The sequence below is a fragment of the Canis lupus genome, chromosome 9 (assembly GCF_003254725.2).
Source record: "Canis lupus dingo isolate Sandy chromosome 9, ASM325472v2, whole genome shotgun sequence".
NCBI lineage: Eukaryota > Metazoa > Chordata > Mammalia > Carnivora > Canidae > Canis > Canis lupus.
The window spans coordinates 58,981,427-58,993,911 of NC_064251.1; the positions used below are offsets into that span (position 1 = coordinate 58,981,427).

Genomic DNA, 12,485 nt, shown 5'->3' on the forward strand with positions numbered 1-12,485 from the left:
CGCTAAACCGCTGAGCCACCCGGGCTGCCCAGTATCTTTTTTTAAAAGATTTTATTTCTTTATTTTAGGGCCAGAGAGAGAGAGTGAGGGGAGGGCCAGAGAGAGAGAGAGAATCTCAAGTAGACTTCCCACTTGAGAACAGAGCCCAATGGAGGACTTGATCCCAGGACCTGAGATCACAACCTGAGCTGAAATCAAGAGATGCTCAACCAACTAGGCCACCTAGGCACCCCAGTACTCTCATATCTTTTTTTTTTTTTTAAGATTTATTTATTTATGTATTCATGATAGACAGAGAGAGAGAGAGAGAGAGAGAGAGGCAGAGACACAACAGGAGGAGGGAGAAGCAGGCTTCATGCTGGGAGCCCGACGTTGGACTCCATCCCGGGACTCCAGGATAGCGCCCTGGGCCAAAGGCAGGTGCTAAACCGCTGAGCCACCCAGGGATCCCCGTGTACTCTCACATCTTAATGCTATCTGATTTTCTCTCCTGACCCCAAGGTTATCAGATTTTTCATGATCATTATTCCAATCATGTGCCTCTTTGATGTGAAGATTTATTTTGACTCATTTTTGGAATACTCTATCAAATTTTAATATTTTTAAATATTATTAATTAATATCTTGGCTTCTGTATTGCCAGCCCATATGAAATAAAAAGCAAACAGAAAAAAGAATATGTCTGAGTCTGAAAATGGTACATGAGTAGGAAAGTTTAATCAGATAAATAAAACAAAGGCTTCCTCCAGGAGAGGCTGTAACTCCAGAGGGCAGGAACCTGTCTCATCATCATTTATTCTCAGCATCTGGCACGGAGGAGGCATAAAATAAGTATCTGCTGAGTGAGTGAATGAGTGACACCTGGACTTCTGCCGCTGGCCTCACTGGCCAGTGGGCCTCCTTGGCTTGGGTTCCTGAGGCCTGGTACCTAGAGCACAAAGTGCTGCCATTCTGCCCCCACAGAGGCCCAGGCCTGTGCACTGGAGCCATGGGCAGCCACAGTCTGTCCCTGCCCTGGTGCGCTGGCACCCAAGAACCCACCTCTCTGGGTACTTGGCTCTGCTACCTGCAGCAAGGGGAAGACACTCGGGAGGTGAGGAGAGCATATGCTCCACTTAGGACGCCTGGCCCGGCTGTTTGGGGGAGGTCCCGGGCCTGTAAAGACATGGTGCTTCTGTGAGGGTCTCCTGATACAATAAAAGATTATCAGCTAAATAAAACAAGAAGTGACTGGGGCCACTATGCCCTGTTGGATTGAAATCTTGTGAGCAAAGTGGTTTTCTCTGAGAGATTTATTTCCTGCGCTGGCTTCAGGCAGCCAGCCCAGCCGGAAAGAACAGGGCTGGTCTCCCTCCATTTGGGGGGGAGGAGGGACGCGGGGTTTTATTTAATCTTCCAATGAGCTGGAACAGTGAAGGTGGTGTGAATGGACATTAATTCTGAAACAAATTATTAAAGCGAGATCTGGGATTCCGGGAAAGCCATCTACCCGCTGCCTGTCTGCCACTTCCCCTCACCAAGGCCATAAAATCCCTCCTCTCCACTCAAAACCCAACACCAAGCTAACTGGGTCTCCCATTCAGGCTGATGAGGGAGGCCTGGAATTGACCTCAGCTGAGAGCCAACAGAGCAGCAGGACTGCCGGTGCCCCCAGGCCTAGGCCATCTGCTTGCCTGGGCCTTGGCCCCCGACAGGGATCCCCACATTTCTTGTTCCCTCGAACTTGTTTTTGTGTTCAAGGATGCTGTAGGCAAAGATGGCCGCTGCCTCTGTTATGTGGGCTCAACTTCCATCGCCCCCACCACAGGGACCTCAGCTCTCCGTGGGCCTCTGGACTCCTAGTCCAACCCAGGCCATCGTGGACCCTGCCTCCTGAACTATCTGGCACCCCATGTCCCACACCCCACTGCTGGGCCCTGCCCAGAACTCTTTATACTAAGCTCAGTCCAGACCCTGCTCATCTGAGGAAAAAGAGATCTGGAATTCAGGTAAGGAGCCAGAAAGCATGGCCTGGGGGGTCCTGAGGCCTCCGGCTAGGTCCTGGAGACAACTAAGAAAAATCAGACCCAGCACCCCTGGTGGCCAGTCTAAGAGAGTAACTGCTATGAGTAAGTGCTGTGGAGAGGGTGGCACACAAAGGGAAGAGTTTAATCAGCTGGGTGTTGGGGTGAGCCTGGAGGGGCTTCCAAGCTAAGACCCCTGACCTGGGCACTGAGTAAACCAACCAGGATATTCTGAGTGAAGAAAACAGCATTTTCAAAGGTCTGGAAGTAGAACATTTACTGTTGTATCCAAGATCTGTAATAACAGTTCAAATTTAATGAGCATTTACTATGCACTGAGCCAAGTACTTCACGTATATTGTCTAATTTTAGTATTTCCCCCAACCCTATGAGGAGGTAGGGGATATCAGTATTCCCATTACAGATGGGGAGACCGAAGCTCAGAGAGGCCCAGTTGCCTAACATCAAGCCAGTCTGTGGGAGAGTCAGAATTTGAACCCAGGTCTGTGTGACTCCAGAGACAATGCTCACGGCCACCCCCATACTCTGCCTCCTCTGACCAGATCCAGGTTTGCCCCCATTGCCCCATGCCATGAAGGACCAGCGGGGCTTTGAATCCAGGTCTGCTACCCTGACCAAGACACCAGTGAGCCTGGGCCTGGGCAAAGTCACCTGGCCTGGCTCTCCCCTTCCTGGCCTGCTAACAAGAGGGCCTGTGTCCCTGGGTAACAGGAGCTGGGCAGGACTGAGAGACCCCAGGCCGGTCAGCCCTTCTAGTGGAGACCAGCAGCCTACCATAGCCACATCCATGGGCCCACTTGTCCAGGACTCACATTTTTTAATGATCAGAAAACATCTGGGGCCATATGCCTTGACATCCAATGTAAATGGGCCATTCAAGGCTCCCAAGTTCCAGAGCCTGGCATGGATCAGGGCCAGAGGCTCACCAGGGTTCCCATTAGGCCAGGCTGGGGGCCCCCAAACTGCTCCTTCTCCCGGCCATGCCACCTCCATGTGTACAAGCCAGATACCTGGGGCGGGTGGGGGGTGGGCTTCCTGCATCTGCCTGTTACTCCCCAACCCATCTCGCAGCAGGTGCCGTCACCCCTGTCACAAAGCACATCCCCAATTCAACCACTTCTTCCTGCCCCACTACCCCCAACCTTGGCCCAGCATCCCCCATCTTTCACCCTCCACGACTCCCAACCATCCTTCCCTCAACAGCCTAAAGGGGATCCTTTAAAAACCCAGATCCTGGGGCACCTGGGTGGCTCAGTCAGTTGAGTATCTGACTCTTGGTTTTGGCTCAGGTCATGATCTCAGGGTTGTGGGATCAAGCCCTGTATGGGACTCCATGCTCAGCTGGAGTCTGCTTGAGATTCTCTCTCTCTCCTTCTGCTCCTACTACTCTGGATATCTCTCTCTCTCTCCTCCTCCTAAAATAAATAAATAAATCTTAAAAAAAAAAAAAAGTAAGAAAAAGAAAGAAAGGAACCAAGATCCACCTCCCTACCCCACTTTGCTTTAAAACCCTGCAGTGGCTGCTCCCCACAAGCTGAGGACAAAGCCCAAAGTCTTTGCCACGGTCTGGGTTCCTCCATGCCTGACTTCCGAGGGCCTCACCTGCCTCAGCCTTCAACTCCTCACCCCCCTCTCAGAGCCCTAGCTCCATGGCTCGCATTCTTGTATTCTTGTCCTCCAAAACTGATGTCCTTCCTGCTTTAGAACTGCACCCAGCTAGCTGGTCCCTCTATCCAAACTTGTCCTTTGGGCCCCTCATCCTCTTACCTTTGGGGTCCCACTCCCAGTACCCATAGGGGAGACCATGCCCTGCTATGAGTTCTTGTCCTCCTTAAAATCGAGTAATATATAATTATCATCCAGCCCTTCATAGACCCGAACCGCAGGGAGGCAGGACTCATGATGCTCAGCAGAGGCCCTCGCAAACAGTAGGTGCTTAATAAATGACTATTGTTGCATAAAGAAAGGCGCCAACCCCCAGCGCTCAGCATCTCTCACACCCTCCCCAGTGCCAGGCCCCGTGGTGGGGAAGAGCCAGACAGATCTACCCCCAAGGAGATCAGGGCTCATGGCAGGTGGGGTGAATCAGGCGGGAGAGAGGAAGGCTCCGGGAAGGGGTGCCCCTCCCCCCACATCTCTCCATAACTTCCCAGAAGCAGGAACACCTGGCAGTTGTCGGTGACAGGATCACAGACAGGAGGACGCCAAAGCATTGCTTGGTAAATAGGAGTCATCATTCTCTTGTTCTCTGATTATGGTAAAAGAGTACATTTTTCATCAGCCTAGACAACAAAAACAATGAAAAACTAAGTGTTTGGAAAGAAGTTAGTTAACAATGGCCCTCCAGTTGGCAATGCTCTTACCACCCTGCCCAAGCGAGCTGGCTCAGGTCAAGTTCTGCCTTACTCAGAACACAACTGTCCCCCCCACCCTCTGTCAGGGCACAACGTGGAGTCTTTCTGGATTGCTACAATGATCTGGAAATGATGTCACAGCCCTGTGTCTCCTTATTGTCCAGGTCCCTAGGTCCCTCTTGGGGCTCTCTGCCACCCCTGGGGCCAGGTGTCCTACCATCCCCAGCTCTGGGTCTGTGTTCCTGGGAAAGGTAGCAGGACCCACAAGCAGCCCCAGTGGGTGACGATGGCCTCACCTCAAAGACTGGTCCTGCCACCCTGGTGGGAGCAAAGCCTTGAGGGATGGCTGGCGAGAGCTCCAGAGGGCTGGGTTAAGAGCCCGGATGGGGGGTTCCTTAGACCAGTATTGACCATGACAACAAGTCACCAGGCTCCCCGGGTCTGGCCCTTTCTGGGAGCCAAGTCCCAGGCGGAACACTGGCTGCCCCAGACACCCAGTGCAGCGGGTGCTCATGGGATCTCCTGTAGTTTTGGGACCTTAGCACACAAAGTGAGGTCCTCTGGTGACACACAGACAGGAGAGAGGACAGCGCCCCTCACCTCTCTGCTCCAGGCCTGCATGCAGGGTCAGGAGGCCCCAAGAACACAGTTCACCCAGCACATGGGGATGCAGTGCAGCAAGACAGAAGCCGAGGGTCAGGCAGGGCGCCGAAGGTGGTCCAGGGACCCAGGACTTGGTGAAGGGAGACTCACGGTCGCATCTGGGTTTAAGACTACCAGGCCTTCCTATGGGGAGCGGGTGTGAGACAGACATTGGATCCTGGAGGACAAGGAGGGGAGTGGTGGCCGGAGGGGTGGCTGGTGAAGAGGGAGGGTGGCCCAGAGACGTCAGGGATGGGAGCAGCGTAGTCACAGACATCTCCTCTTGGTGAGCCGAGCTTGTGGGGCTCCAGGTGTCAGGGCTCCAGGTGTCTGGGCTTGGAGGCTCATGCACCTGTCACCGCGTCTCTACCACCTGTCACAGCATCTCCTCCCACTGGCTCCAGCTCGCAATTCATCTGCTTCCTTTCTCCTGCTGGCTTTTCCCGGGTCCTCTGGAAAGAGGGAGCTGGAAGAGGGGGCTCTGAGCCCACCACGGAAACCACAGCCCCCCACCCTAGATCTAGGGCAGGCAAGAATGGGGGTGTCCCGGTCCCCCCACTGTGCTCCCCCACTCCTGCAGTCCCCACCACAGCCACACTTACCGGACCCCAGCCCCTTCCCCCTGCCCACCCCACTTCTGAATCCCAGACCCTCTCACTCAGCAGGCCTAGGACACCTGGAGCCCCACCAGCTCACGCCTGAGTCCTCGCAGCCACCTGGAGAGAGGAAGGACATGATGTGACCCATTTCACACAGGAGGAAACAAAAGCTTGGGAAGGGGCAGGGACTTGCCCAGGGCCACTCAGGGAGAAACCACAGAGAGGGGTCCCCGAGAGCTCGCTGCCTCTCTGCCTCAGCTTGCCCCCCAGGAATGGCACTGTACACACAGCTACAGGGAGCCTGCCACACAGGAAGGGCTTTATTATTTCTGATCTGCTCTGGACTTTTCCAGTTGCAGGACAGTGAAAATGCAAAGCAGCTAAAGTCAATAAGAAGTTTACGGCTCAAAAGCCAAAGAAGAAATGTGGCAGAGAAGCTTCTGAAGCCCTTCTAGCAGAAAAGCCTCTGGGCAAGGGGGTCACATGCCCACCTTGAACCAACCCTAGCACAAGGATAGGGCACTTGGGTTGGCCAGGCCTGGATCGTACCTCCTCTGTCGTCCTCAGTAGTGGATCCTGGACTGGGCTTGCTACCAGAAGGGAAGGGGAGAAAATCCAGCTCAGAGAGGTTAAGCAACTCCCAGATCACACAGCATGCCCTGAATCCGTGTGTGTGTGTGTGTGTGTGTGTGTGTGTCTATGTGTGGGGTGGAGGCGGTGACACAGTAACTGGCTTTTGTGGGAGAAAGTCCAAATTTCTTTTTCCTGTCATTGAGGTTTTCCTCCATGCTCTGACTCCTGCCAGGCCATCTCTCTTCTGATCCTCCTCTGATCACATCCCCCAACACATATAGCCACCAAAGACATGTCCTTCCTGCTCCGCTGAACTGGGCTCCTGTGGGGTGGGGGGTGCTTGCTCATCTCTAAACTCCCTCTCCCACCCCCACTGTTCCCACTCCTGGGGCAGAGCTCACAGTAGCTGCTTATGAAATGTGTGGATTCTGGAATGACCTGGAAAGGATATAAAAGTCCTGAGGTTTAAAACCCTCCAGACACAGGCAGCTCATCGCCCCCCAGGCCATGTCTTCTGTTGCTGGTTTGGGGCAAGTGACCCCCACTGGTCAAGTTGGCCCCAGAGCTCACCTGCCTTGAGGGCTTCTCCTCTGAGCCTTCTCTAGGAGATCAAAAGGTTTCTCCAGGCCCAGTAGGCGTCAAGAGGACGCCCCCCAAAGGACACACACTCCCAGGTGTGCACGGATGCACAGACACAGCACCCCAGGTGTTTATTCAAACAGGGATGGTGACCCTCTCCCATTCAAGTCATCCCTTTGGGGAGGGAGCCCAGGACACCCTGAGGGGAGGATTGGAGGCAGAGGAAGAGACACCCTATACCTCCGCCCTGGTGGTCAGAGGGGCTGGGGTCTGGGAAGTGTGGCCATGGTGGGGACTGCAAGAGTGGAGGAGTGCAGTGGGGCCTGGGGTGCCCCCATTCTTGCCTGGCCTAGATCAAGGGTGGGGGGCTGCAGTTTCCAGTGGGGACCACCTCTGGAACAAAGAAAGAAGTCCCCAGGCTGGTGGCGCAGGTGCCAGGCACTAGCCCAGGCACTTCCACCCGTGCACCCCACAGACGAGTCCAGAACTCTCCCTGTTCCCACCGTGGCTACCCTCGCAATGCGGCCGCCAGGACCGCGCACCCTGTGTCGGGGCTGGGACCCAACCCCCCACGTCCACCCGGGCCCGGGAAAGCCGGAGGGCGCGGCCCCTGTCCCTGGAGCCTTGGTCGCCAGGCCTGGGGGCAGCTGCCGGGACGGCCGGGACGGCAGGCGAGCTGCGGGGTCCGGCCGCCTGTCCCCTCGGCCTCGGCCTCTGCCGGCGAGGGTGCGACCCCTGGCGCCCCAAACACAGCGGGGGTGTCCCCTGGCCACGCGGGACGAGATCGCCGGGCGGGCGGGAGCCGCCAGGGAGGCCCAAGCGCAGCCTCGTGGCGCCACCTACGGTCCGCGCTGGGCCGCCTGCCCCAGGCTCCGAGCTGCGCCTGGCGCCACCGGGGGCTGCAGGGGGCCGCCTCGCACCTGGCCCCTGGGGCGCCCGGAGCCTGGCCCTGACCCCGAAGTTGGGCGACCAGGCCAGGCCCTCGACTCTGGGGCAGCTGAGGCTGGGCTGCTCGTCTGCACCACCCGCCTCGGCCAGGAAGATCTGCCGGCTCCAGGGCCTCCCCTGAGCCCCAGCCCTCCCCTGAGCCCCAGTCCCCTCTGAGCCCTTGGCCCTCCCCTGAGCCCCAGCCCTCCCCTGAGCCCCAGTCCCCTCTGAGCCCCAGCCCTCCCCTGAGCCCCAGCCCTCCCGTGAGCCCCAGTCCCCTCTGAGCCCCAGCCCTCCCCTGAGCCCCAGCCCTCCCCTGAGCCCCAGTCCCCTCTGAGCCCCAGCCCTCCCCTGAGCCCCAGTCCCCTCTGAGCCCTTGGCCCTCCCCTGAGCCCCAGTCCCCTCTGAGCCCTTGGCCCTCCCCTGAGCCCCAGCCCTCCCCTGAGCCCCAGTCCCCTCTGAGCCCCAGCCCTCCCCTGAGCCCCAGCCCTCCCCTGAGCCCCAGTCCCCTCTGAGCCCCAGCCCTCCCCTGAGCCCCAGTCCCCTCTGAGCCCTTGGCCCTCCCCTGAGCCCCAGTCCCCTCTGAGCCCTTGGCCCTCCCCTGAGACCCCCCCCACAGCCTGCCTACCTGTCCTGAGGAACTGCTCCCATCTATTTAACACTGTCCTGCGGTCTTAGAGAAACCACACCAGGTAGAAAGAAGCTTGGAGACGCAGCCTCCCTGCTCACCTCGGGCCAGAAAACCACGACCTACGCAGGTTCGCAGGTTCGCTTCTCTAATTGTCTAAACTGACATCCTCAGCCCCCTCCCTCTGCCACCCCCTACTGTGACTTGCAGGGACTGGCACAGAACGCTTTTCTGCACTGACCACAGTAGCGAGAACCTCTGGAGCATATGCTCTGGGCCAGGCCCTGTAATCCTCACCACAGATCACCACCGCAGGGTGGGGTATTATTATTTTCCGTTCTACAGATTAACCTGAGAATCGGCAAGGTCGGGAAGGTTTGCTCAAGCTCCCATGTAGCAGGTGACTGGCAGCGTTGAGACTGGCCTTGTGGCATGATGCACTCATACAAGAGTCATAATCACACTGGGCACATGCATAAGGTTCCAGCCCAAACCTGGTCCTCAGGGTCCCTTGGTGTCAGGTGCCTCCAGGCTGAGCCTCTAGTTTTCCATATGGGCAGATTGAGCCCTCAGAGACACGAGGCGTTGCCCAGGATCACATACAGCCGCTGTGGTCAAGGCTGCTCAAAAACCCAGGCAAGTCCAGGACCTGGCTGAGCTTCCAGGGCTGCTCTGTGGGCTCACCAGAGATATCCCATGGGCATCAAAGGATGAGTAGGAGTTTGCCAGTGGAAAAATGCAGGCAGGGATATTTCAGGGGACCCGTGGGGTTTGGGCACCTGAGAGCTTGGCTAGTTCCATCTGTACCGTGGCAGTTAAGGGTGTGGGCTTGCGCACTAGACGGGCCTGGAATGGGTCCCCAGGCCTGCTCTGTGACCTGTGGCAGGTGACATAACATTCTGAGTTCCTGTCTCCTCGTCTGTAAAATGAAGGTAACAATGATCTCTTCTGTCACAAGGCAATTGCCGAGTTAGCCCAGGATGGGATGCGCGGTAGGGGGCAGACGGGTACCCAGGAGGGAAGACTGGAGACTATCGGTGGAGAACAGATAGGAACAAAGAATGATGTGGTTGAGGAGGTCATCAGAGATCAGATAGACCGGGAGGGACCTTGAGAGTCAAACTAAGGAATTTGGCTTCACGTCAAGGGCAGTGGGACGGTGTGGAAGGCCTTAGAGTCAAGGAGTGACGAATGGGATTTGTGCTTCAGAGGGTGCCCACTGAGCAAAGGCCAGGGTGACCCTGAAGAAGGATGAAGAAGAGGACACTGTGCTCTAAACCTCAGCCATGTCCTTGCCCCTCGGCCCGCTCAGCTCTGTGAAGTGGAGGACGCTCTGCCTGATTCGGAGACTCAGCAGGGCTGGTGAGGGGCTGCCCTGTCGCCGTGGCCCTGGACATCTCAGGTCCATGCACCTGCACCCCTAGAGAAGGACCCGGGGTTCCCGGTGACCAGGCCTTTGCTTCCTCAGAGCCAACCCTCCCCCACCACAAATGCAGATACACTCCCAAGTCCCCATCACAGAGAAAGGACAGGCGGCACCGCCATAATTTCTATTTCCTTCTAAATAGATGCTCCCAGACCTGCTCCCACAAAACCAATTAAAGCACCTGCCTGGGATGGGGCTTTGTCAGCAAATTATTTTCAGGCTGTGAGGCCTGGGAATAAATCTCAGCAGGGTGAAGTGGATCAGATGAGGAGGGAAGCTGGAGATGGGGCGCTCGGACAGGCAGGGGGCACAGGGTCACTCTGCGTCCAGGGAGCTGCCGGCGAGATGCTCGCTCGGCGCCCAGACCCCCAGCCCAGACCCCCACGGTTGTGCCAGAAAATCATTCACCAACGAGTCAGACATCCTGGCTCCATGTCGGGAACTCTCCCTGGGAAGCTGCTGTAAACCGACTTCCGGCGCCATAGTGCAGAGTGGTGGCCTGAGCATCCCACGTCACCCTCACCACCACCTCTCCTGCATCCCTGGGCTGCTTGTCCATCCTGTAGCAGGAAGCAGATGCAGACAGCCTCAGTGCCAGTCAAGAGGCCTTGGCTCCCAACTCACTATGGGACCTTGGGCAAGTCCGTCCCTGCTCTGGGCCTCGGTGTTCCTACCTGTAAAATGGGGGTGAGTAGGAGTTCGGCCAGCCCTCCCAGCTCCCACATTATAGGCTCCTCGTGAAACTCCAGATGGCCTTCTGGTTCAAGCCTAGGCTGGCCTTCGAGAATGTCCATGGACTCTCTCCTTGGGCAGGCAAAGGCCAGGGGGTGGGTAAGTCCCATCCAGTGCAGCCATTACTGCACCCCAGAGCTCACAGCCTGGCAGAGGGAAGGAAGGGGCTGAGCGAGCCCTGGAGGGGTAGGGGGGAATGGGCAGTGATCCCTACACAGAGGGTAGAGGCTTCCTGGGGAGGGGTCACTGGAGGTAGGCTTTGTTTTTGTTTTGTTTTGTTTGGAGGTAGGCTTTGAATGGAAGTTCAGTGGGTTGAGATGTCATTCTCCCAAAATAAAAATTATTCTAATTCACATGGCAACTCTGAGAATTCAGAAAAGACACCTTTACTTTCTCTTTACTCCCATCTTTCAGGAAATTGTCCTAACTTTAGAAAATCTGCCATGTCAGGGGCGCCTAGGTGGCTCAATTGGTTAAGCTTCCAACTCTTGGTTTTGGCTCAGGTCATGATCTCAGGGTCCTGGGATCAAGCCCCATGTCAGGCTCTGCACTCAACAGGGAGTCTGCTTGAGGAGTCTCTCTCTTTCTCCCTCTGCCCCTCCCCACCTCTCTCAAATAAATAAATAAACCTTAAAAAAAAATCTGTCATGTTGGGGGATCCCTGGGTGGCTCAGTGGTTTAGCACTTGCCTTTGGCCCAGGGCGCGATCCTGGAGTCCCAGGATCGAGTCCCATATCAGGCTCCCGGCATGGAGCCTGCTTCTCCCTCATCCTGTGTCTCTGCCTCTCTCTCTCTATGTCTATCATGAATAAATAAATATTTTTTGAAAATCTGCCATGTCTATGACACAAACTGTGAATGCCCCTAAGATTGTGCAGTGCACAACTTCCAGAACTGCACTGTAGCTGTAAGAGAATCAAGCCAAAAGCAGCAAAACGCCGCCTATCCCAGCAACCTTGAGAGATACAGAGGCAGCACAGAGTCCTCCTGCCAGCCAGGGGGGGTGTGAGGGGACACCCTCAGGGGTGACGTGAGATGTGTTCCATCCCTAAACACTTTATTTTTTTTTCCCTAAACACTTTAGATTCAGAACTGTATTACAAAGGTACTGGAAGGGCTCCCCCTGTTTGGACCACAACCTTCAAGGAGTGACTGATGCCACCATGAGTCCTCACCCAACTCTGCAGCAGGATACAGTAGAAGAAACTGAGGCAGCTGGAGACCATGTGAGAGAGGGACTCTGTGTCCATGCTTGGAGTTTCCCATGGTTTTCCGAGAGCATTTTTTATGTTACACATTTCATTCCATATGTACCAGGAAAAAAAATATACTCGGCCCTTCAGGTCCAACATTTCATGGATTTTGAAAATTAACATATATTTTTGAAGCAAAAAAGAATCACAAGTAGATGGGAACAGACAGAATGGGTCACGGACCTCGGAGGGGCTGAGACCAGCATCCACCCTTCCTCTCCATTTGCACACAGGCAAAGGGACACTGGGGGACAACCTGAGCCGGCTACTGGGTGTGAGTCCGTGCCAAGCCGTGTGTGGGCACTTTGGCCAGTGTGCGGTCTCTCAGCCATTGAGGGCTGCCCCAGAGCCATCCTCTAGACATGACCTCTCTGGTGCCGGAGGAGAGAACTAGGCTCAGGGGGGAGCCGCGTGCCCAAGGGCTGTCTGCTGGCGAGTGAGGAGGGGATTCTAGGACCAGTGCCTATGTGTTCCAGGGCACAGAGGCTGGACCTACCTGCGGGGGTTTCCTGGGCCTGGAAGGCCACCCCAGAGCCTTCTGATTAGTCCTATACTCATCCAGCTGCGCAGGGCTGGAAGCTCCTGAATGTCAGGATCTGTCCTGGTTTTGTTTTTAATAAAGGTGGTTATAAGAAGCTGTACAGTGTATTAGAATGACGATACAAGCTCAAAGAACTTGTGAGCTTTGTGACAAGCTGTGACTTTGGGGCACATTACTCAGCTTCCCTGAACATTAGCTTTCTCATCT

At 55.8% G+C, this 12,485-nt stretch overlaps 1 long non-coding RNA gene across 12 annotated transcripts; it reads right to left on the reverse strand.

Moving 5' to 3' along the window:
- Positions 1–693: 693 nt before the first annotated feature.
- On the reverse strand, positions 694–9,303 carry LOC112677207 (uncharacterized). Of its 12 annotated transcripts, none has more exons than XR_007413281.1 (6): positions 8,678–9,303; positions 8,327–8,371; positions 6,169–6,514; positions 5,697–5,736; positions 4,979–5,472; positions 694–4,306 (listed from the first exon to the last, which is right to left on the reverse strand). It is a non-coding gene; the product is annotated as an uncharacterized LOC112677207 (long non-coding RNA). The 12 variants fall into 12 exon arrangements; XR_007413287.1 differs by having other exon boundaries at positions 6,169–6,209; positions 8,678–9,215; XR_007413283.1 differs by having other exon boundaries at positions 5,709–5,736; positions 6,169–6,209; positions 8,678–9,214.
- Between the last annotated feature and the right edge of the window lie 3,182 nt (positions 9,304–12,485).